Raw genomic sequence first — 9168 nt, 5'->3', positions numbered from 1 at the left:
AAGAACTCTTGGGGACACTTTGGGGACATCTCAGTGGCCATCGCAGGGACACCTTGGGGACACCTGAAGGACACTGTGGGGACACCCTGAGAGCACTTTGGGGACATCTTGGGGACATTTTGGGAACCTCATTGGAGCATCATGGAGACACCTTGGGGATACCTCAGGACCCCCCCAGGGACCCTTTGTGGCCATTTGGGGGCATTTTGGGGCCATCTGGGGACACTTGGGGACATTCTGGGGCCATTTGGGGCCATTTTGGGGCAATTTTTGGGCAATTTGGGACATTCTGGGGCCATTTGGGGACATTTTAGGTCCCCCCAATGAGCACAGACTCAGGCCACGCCCCTTTCCCCACACCATTTTATTCCCAACCAATCAGAACCTCCAGAGTGCTTCAGATGGGCGGAGCCTCCTCCGCTCACTCCTCCCCCTTCCCAACGGTGGGTGGGGCCTCCTCGGGGGTGGGCGTGGCCTGCAAGGCGTGGGCGGCGTCTCTCCAGCGCTGCAGCCAATGGGAGAAGGGGGCGCAGCCAGGGGGCGTGGCCAGGACCCACTGAGCCGGCTGGGCCCACCTGGGGAGAGGGGTGGGGTTAGGAAAAGGGGGTGGGGCTTGGGGTGGGAGGAGCCACACTCCCATTCCAGGCCTCTCTCCCTCCAGGCCCCGCCCCCTCCCTCACCATTGGCTGACGAGCTCCTGGAGGCGGGGCCAGTCCCTGATTCGCTGCTCGCAGCCTTCTCTGACCAATCGCAGCCGGGGCAGCAGCTCGGCCACATCCACGGTGAGGGGGGGTGGGGCCAGCGGCTCTGTCTCCGCCCCCAGGACAGGCCCCGCCCCCCGGCGCAGGTGCAGCGCCCCCTGGAGGAGCTGCTGACGCAAGATGGCCGCCTGGGACAGCAGCGAGCCCTGACGGACACAAGGGGATGGGGGCGGGCTTGGCCACGCCCCCCAAACCCTGCAGGACACGCCCACAATTGGCGGCACCCTCCCCCACCTTTTCAGCCCCATTTAAGCCCCACCCCAAATCCCTCCCACTCTCTCCAAGCCCCTCCCCCACTCTTTAAGCTCCTCCCCTTTCCCTCCAGCCCCTCCCCCACATTTCAAGCTCCTCCCCCAATCCTGCTCCCAAGCCCCTCCCCCTAAATTTAAGTCCCTCCCCATCTTTTGGCTCCTCCCCCATTCCCCTCCCCCATCCCTTAGCTCTCTAAACCCCTCCCTCCTCGAGGCCCCTCCCCCACTCAAGCCCCTCCCCCACCCTTTCAGCCCCTCCCCTCCCCATCTTTAAGCCCCTCCCTCTCTTTAGATGCCATCTGTTTTAGGCCCTCCCCCTTTGAGCCCCTCCCCACTCTTAAATCTCCTCCCTCCCCCTCAAGCCCCTCCCCCTCTTTAAGTCCCACCCCTCAAGCCTTTGCCCCACCCTTTAAGCCCCTCCCACTTTAAGACCCTCCCCCACTTTATCCAATCCCCTGGTTTAAGCCCCTCCCCCATTTAAGCCCTCTGGGTTAGGCCCCTCTTCCTGGTATAGGCCTCTCCCCCTGGTATAGGCCCCTCCCTCATTTAAGCTCCTCCTATCCCTCTTTAAGCCCTGCCCCACCCCCTTAGCCCCTCCCCCACCTGTGCCACGCCCATCTCCCGTGCCAGCCCCCGCAGAGGGGGCGTGGCCTGTGCCGGGGGGCGGGGCTCCTCTCCCAGTGCTCCCAGTGCCAGCTGCCGGCGCCGCAGCCACGCCCCCTCCAGAGGGGGAAGGGCCGAGCCCGGCCCCGCCCGCACCACGCCCACAACCTGCGGCCAATCAGAGACGTCGGGAACTGGGATCAAACTGGGAGGGACTGGTAGGGACTGGGGGGAACTGGGTTATACTGGGAGGGGACTGGAGGGAATTGCGAGGTACTGGTTTATACTGGGATGGACTGGGAGGGAACTGGGTTATACTGGGAGGGCACTGGGATCAAACTGGGAGTTACTGGGATCTCAGCTGGAGTCAAACTGGGAGCACTGGGAGGAAGTGGGAGTTACTGGGAGCACTGGGATCAGAGCTGGAGTCAAACTGGGAGTGACTGGGAGGGGACTGGGTTGTACTGGGAGGGACTGGGGGATACTGGGTTATACTGGGAGGGGACTGGGATGGAACTGGGGGGAACTGGGAAGGACTGGGAGGGAACTGGGAGGGAAGTGCCGGATACTGGGATGGACTGGGTTATACTGGGATATACTGGGATGGAACTGGGAGGGTGCTGGGAGGGACTGGGTTATACTGGGAGGGACTGGGATCAAACTGGGAGTTACTGGGAGCACAGTTGGAGTCAAACTGGGAGCACTCGGAGGGACTGGGGGATACTGGGATCTCAATTGGATTCACACTGGGAGCATTGGGATGAACCGGGATGGACTGGGAGGGAACTGGGAGTTACTGGGAGCACTGGGAGGGACTGGGAGGGAAATGAGGGATACTGGGATATACTGGGAGGGAACTGGGATCGTACTGGGAGTTACTGGGAGCACTGGGATCGGAGCTGGACTCAAACTGGGAGCACTGGGAGGGACTGGGATGGAACTGGGGGACACTGGTTTATACTGGGAGGGACTGGGATGGACTGGGAGGGAACTGTGATGTACTGGGATGGACTGGGGAGGAACTGGGGGATACTGGGATGGACTGGGGTTACTGTGAACACTGGGAGGGCACTGGGATCAAACTGGGAGTTACTGGGATCTCAGCTGGAGTCAAACTGGGAGCACTGGGATGAACTGGGATGGACTGGGAGGAACTGGGAGGGACTGGGAGCACTGGGATCAGAGCTGGAGTCAAACTGAGATGAACTGGGACAGACTGGGAGGGGACTGGGTTATACTGGGAGGGACTGGGAGCATTGAGATCACAGCTAGTGTCAAACTGGGATGAACTGGGAGGGACAGGGAAGGAACTGGGATAAACTGGGATGGACTGAAGGATACTGGGATATACTGGGAGGGGACTGGGGGGCTTAGTGGTCTATACTGGTCCATACTGGTCCATACCGGTCCATACTGGTTTGCTCCCCACCTGCTCCTGCAGTGGTTTCAGCGCCGCTCGGCGCCCCCTGGTGGCGGCGCTCAGGAACCGCAGGCGCTGCTGCAAATGGAGCTGGGGAGGGAAACGGCAAAAATCAACAGAATTCACCCCAAATTCACCCAAAATAATCAAAAAATCAACCAAATTAACCCAAAATTCCCCCGAAACCATCCAAATGTACCCAAAAATCAACAGAATTCACACAAAAATAAACCCAAAATTCACCCAAAATGAACCTAAAATACACCAAAATGAAACCAAAGTTAACCCAAAATGAATCCAAAATCACCTAAATTACCCAAAAATCATCAGAATTCACCCAAAATTCATCCAAAATCCCCCGAAACCATCCGAATTAACACAAAAATCAACAAAATTCACCCAAAATTAACAGAAAATGCACAAAAATTCACCCCAAAATCCCCCCGAAATCACCCAAATTAACAAAAAAATCCCCCTGAAATCACCCAAATTAACCCAAAAATAACCAAAATTCATCCAAAATCCCCCTGAAATCACCCAAATTAACCCAAAAAGCACCAAAATTTGCCTAAAATTCACCCAAAATTCACCAAAATTAACCCTGAAATCCCCCCAAATTAACCCAAAACCCACCAAAATTTACCCAAAACTACCCCCGAAATCATCCAGATTAACACAAAAAATCACCAAACATCACCCCAAAATCAGCCAAATTAACCCCAAAATCAGTTAAATTAACCCAAAAATCTACCCAAAATTACTGAAATTAACCCAAAAATCACCGAGATTAACCCAAAAATTCCCCAAAATCACAGAAATTAACCCAGAATCACCCAAATATCCCCCTGAAATCACCTAAATTTACCTCAAAATCACCACAATTCACCCAAAAATCCCCCCAAAACCACCCAAATTACCCTAAAATCAACAACATTAACCCAAAAATCTCTCCAGATCACCCAAATTAACCCCAGAATAACCAAAATTAACTCAAAACCCCCCTGAGATCACCCAAATTAACCCAAAATACACTAAAATTAACCCAAAAATCCCACAGATCACCCCACAATCACCCAAATTGACCCCAAATCACCAAAATTTACCTAAAAATACCCCAAATTAACCCATAATTAGCTCGCAATTTACCCCAAGTCACGCAAATTAGCCCAAAAATCCCCCTGAAATCACCCAAATTGACCCCAAATCAGCCAAAATTAACCCTGAAATCCCCCAAATTCACCCAAAAATCACCAAAATTCACCCAAAATACACCAAAATTAACCCAGAAATCCCCCCCAATTAACCCAAAATTAACCAAAAAGCACCAAAATTAACCCCAAATACACCAAAGTTCACCCCAAAATCCCCCCAAATCCCCCCACAATCACACAAATTAACCTCAAATCACCAAAATTTACCTAAAAATCCCCCAAATTAACCAAAAATTAACCCCAAATCACAAAAATTAACCCAAAATAACCCCAAATCACCAAAATTAACCCAAAAAACCGCAGTCAACCAAAATACCCCAAAAATCTCTCCCAAATCACCCAAAATACCCGAAAATCACCAAAATTACCCAAAGTTCCCCATTTCCCCCCAAAATTCCCTTTCCCCCTAAATTACAAAAAAAAGCCCAAAACCCCAAATCACTCCCAATTCCCCAATCCCAAACCCGAATTCCCAAAATCCCAAATCCCCCAAAATCCCCCAAACCCCCTAAACTCCCCAAAATCCCCCAACCCCCCAAAAACCCCCAAATCCACCAAATCCCCCCAAATGCCCAACCCCCAAAAACCCCAAATCCCAAAACACCCCCAAACTCCCCCCCCAAGCCCCAAACATTCCAAAAACCCCAAAACCCCAAAGTCCCTCAAAACCCCCCAAAATCTCCCATTTTACCCCCTCAAAAACCCCAAATCCCAAAACCCCAAAAAACTTCAAAACTTCAAAAACCTCAAAATTCCCCAAATCCCCCAAAGTGCCCCAACTCCCAAATCCCCCAATCCCAAAAAAACCCCAAATCCCCCAATTTCAGCCCCAAATTCACCATTTTACCCCCCAAAAATCCCAAAGTCCCCTAAACTCCAAAATGTCCCCAAATCCCCCCAAAACCCCAAATCCTCCAAGTCCCCTGAAATCCCCAAACCCCAAATCCCCCCAAATACCTTCAAATCCCCCAAAATTCTCCCCCCAAATCTCCCAAAAACTCAAATCCCAAATACCCCAAAAACCCAAACCCCTAAAACCCCAAATCCCCCAAAATCCCCAAAATTCCCCCAGATCCCTCTGAAAATCACAACCCCAAAATCTCCAAAACCCCGAAATCTTAAATCCCTAAAAATCCCCAAAGCCCCAAAAGCCCCAAAATCCCCCATACCCCCAAAATTCCCCCAAATCTTAAACCCTTAAAAACGCCAAAAAATGAATCCCAAAACCCCCATAATCCCCAAAACCGCCAAAACTCCCCAAAACCCCCAAAACCCCAAAATGTCCCAAATCCCCCCAAAATCTCGAATTCCAAATCCCCAAAATCCCAAACCCCCAAATCCCCAAAATCCCAAACCCCCAAATCCCCTCAAATACTTCCCCAAAACCCCCAAATTCCCCATTTTATGCCCCAAAAACCCCAAATCCCAAACATCCCAAAATCTCAAATCCCAAAATCCCCAAAAAACCCCCCAAAATCCCAAACCCCAAAATCCACAAACCCCAAATCCTAAATCCCCAAAACCTCAAACTCTCCCAAATCCCAAATCCCCCGAACTCTAAACCCCCAAAACCCCCAAATCCGAAACCCCAAAAAAAACCCAAACCCCAAAATCCCCAAAAATGCCCCCAAAACCCCAAAATCCCCAAATTTCCCATTTTATCCCCCCAAAACCCCAAATCCCCAAAACCCCCCCAAAAAAACCCAAAATCCCAAATCCCAAAACCCCAAAATCCCCCAAACCCCAAAAAACTCCAAGGCCCAAAACCGCCAAAAAAACTCCAAAACCTCAAACCACAAATCCCCCAAAATCCCCCAAATTCCCAAACCCCGAATCCCTCAAAATCCCAAATCCCCCCAATCCCCCCACTCTAAATCTCCAACCCCCAAAATCCCAAACACCCAAAATTGCCCCAAATCCCCAAAATTTCCCATACTATCCCCCAAAAACCCCAAAACCCCAAAAAAACCCCAAAACACCCCAAAAATCTCAAATCCCACTCCAAAATTCCCCATTTTACCCCCAAAAATCCCATAAACCCCAAAAAGTCCAAAAACCCCCCAAAACTCCAAATCTCCAAAACCCAAATCGAAACCCCAAAAATCCCCAAAAACCCCAAAATTCTCAAATCCCAAACCCCCAAAATTTCCCCATCTTACCCCCCAAAACCCCATAAAAGCCCCAAAAAACCCCCAAAACCCCAAAATTCCCGCACTCACCACTTGGCCCCTCCCCCTCCACAGCTGCTGCCGGAGCTGCTCCAGGGCCGAGTTTGGGCTCAAATCCGGGGATTTTGGGGCCAGATTTGGGCATTGAGGATCCAAATTTTGGGATTTTGGGGCCAGATCCAAATTTTGGGGTTTTAGAGCCGATTTTGGAGCTGATTTTGAGGCCAAATCTGAGGATTTTGGCTCCAAATTTTGGGATTTTGGGGGCTGAATTTTGTGGATTTTGAGGTTTTGGGGCCGAATTTTGGGGTTTTTGGGGCTCCTGGGGTGGATTTTGGGGTGGATTTTGGGGATTTTGGAGTTCCTGCTGCAGCTGGGTCAGCGCCCGGCCCAGGGAGGCCCGGTGGGCCAAGAGCCCCTCCCGGAGCAGGAACAGCCTGGGGAGGAAATTGGGGTGAGAAATGGGGAAATTGGGAAAATGGGGAGAAATGGGGACTGGGGGGAGAGAATGGGGATTTTGGGGAAAATAGGGGAAGAAATGGGGGGAAAATGGGAATTTTGAGAGAAAAATAGGGGGAGAAATGGGGGGAAAATGGGAATAAAAACCGGGATTTTGGGGTCAAATTTGGTGATTTTGGAGCCAATTTTGGAGCCAATTTTGGGGATTTCAGAACAGGTTTTGGGGCTGAATTTGGGAATTTTGGGGCAGAATTTGGAGATTTAGAGCCAAATTTTGGAGTTTTGGGGCTGAACTTTGTGATTTTGGGACCCAATTTGGGGCCAATTTTGGAAATTTTGGGGCTGATTTGGGGCTGAATTTTGGGATTTTGGAGCTGAGTTTGGGGCCAAATGTTGGGGATTTTTGAGGCCAAATGTTGGGGATTTTGGGGCCAATTTTGGGGATTTTGGGGCTGAATTTGGGGCTGAATTTGGGGCTGAATTTGAGGATTTTGGGGCTGAGTTTGGGCATTTTAGAGCAAATTTTCGGGACTTTATGGACAATTATGGGGCTAAATTTGGGGATTTTGGGGCGAATTTGGAGCAGAATTTTGGTGGTTTCAGGCAAAATTTTGGGGTTTTTTTCTGGGGGTTTGGAGCCAAACTTGGGGATTTGGATTTGGGGGCTAAATTTGGAGCCATATTTTAGGGATTTTGGGGCCGATTGTGGGGATTTTAGAGCCAATTTTGGGGCTGGTTTTGGGGCTGGATTTTGGGGTGGAATATTGGGAGTTTCGTACCGATTCTGGGGCTGATTTTAGGGCAAATCTGGAGGATTTGGGGCCAAATTTTGGGGCCAAACTTGAGACCAAATCTGGGAATGTTGGGCTGATCTTAGGGCTGAATTGTGGGGATTTTGGGGTCAAATGTGGGGGTTTTAGGGCTGAATATTGGGATTTTAGACCCAAATTTTGGGGCTGATTTTAGGGCTAAACCCAGAGGATTTGTGGCCAAATTTTGGCGATTTTGGGACCGGATTTTGGGGCCAAATTTGGGGATTTGAGAGGCAATTTTGGGGTCAAATTCGGGGCCAAACTTGGGGATTTTGGGGCTGAATTCAGGGACTTTACAGCCGATTTTGGGGCCAAATTTTGGGGATTTCGGGGCTGAATTTTGGGGTGATTTTGGGCGATTCTGGGGCCCAGGGAGCCCCAGAAGGCCGAGAGCCCCACCCAGAGCAGGAGCAGCCCTGGGGGGGGAGTGCAGAGGAATTTGTGGTGAGAAATGGGGAAATTGAGAAAATGGAGAAAAAATGGGGAAAAATAGGGGGGGGGGGAAGGGGCATTTTGGGAGGAAAATAGAAAAATAGGAATAAAAATGGGAATTTGGAGGGAAAAATGGGAATAGAAATGGGGATTTTGGGGGATAAAATTCAGGAAACAGGAGAAGAAAAATGGAGACTTTGAGGTGAAAAATGGGGATTTTGGGGAAAAGGCAATAAAAATTGGGAATTTTGGGTACATTAGGAAAAATTTGGGATAATTTTGGGTATTTTAGGACCAATTTCAGGGAGTTTGGGGTGGATTTGGGAATTTTTTTGGTACATTTTGTGCTGGATTTCAGACATTTGGGGATAATTTGAAGTATTTTAGGATGGATTTAGGATATCTTAGGATATTTTAGGAATATTTCAGGGGATTTCGGTCTCACCTGGTGACTCCATCATTGCCCATCCCCCGCTCCAGGTGTGTCCCAGGGGATTTTTGGGAGCATTTGGGATTTTTGGGTATTTTGGGCCGGATTTCAGGGATTATGGGATATTAGAGGGTAATTTAAAATATTTTAGGGTAATTGACAATATTTTAGGGATAATTCAGGACATTTTGGTGTTACCTGATGACTTCATTGTTGCCCGTCCCCTGCTCCAGGTGCGTCCCCAGCTGCCCCCTCAGGTGGGACAGGTGGGACAGGAGGGGGGGCAGCGCCCCCCACACCTCCCCCACGGCCCCCCAGCACTCCTGGGGACCCCAAAAGCACATCAGGGACCCCAGAATGGCCTGGGGACCCCAAAAATCCCAAAAAATCCACCCCAAAAATGAGCTCAGAAACCCCCAAAAGCCCCAAGTCCACCCCAAAAACAACCCTGGGATCCTGAAAATGGACTCGGAAACCCCAGAACCCCAAAACCACCCCAAAAACCCCAAACTACCCCAAAACCAGATAAGGAACCCCAAAAATGGAGCCGGGGAGCCCAAAAATCCCCAAAATCTGTCCCAAACCACCCTCAATACCTCAAAATCCACCCCAAAAATCCAA

This window comes from Melozone crissalis, unplaced genomic scaffold, assembly GCF_028551555.1.
Source record: "Melozone crissalis strain CALT ecotype California unplaced genomic scaffold, PUWL_Pcris_2 ptg000201l_1, whole genome shotgun sequence".
Taxonomy (NCBI): domain Eukaryota; kingdom Metazoa; phylum Chordata; class Aves; order Passeriformes; family Passerellidae; genus Melozone; species Melozone crissalis.
This window is presented reverse-complemented; position numbering follows the sequence as displayed.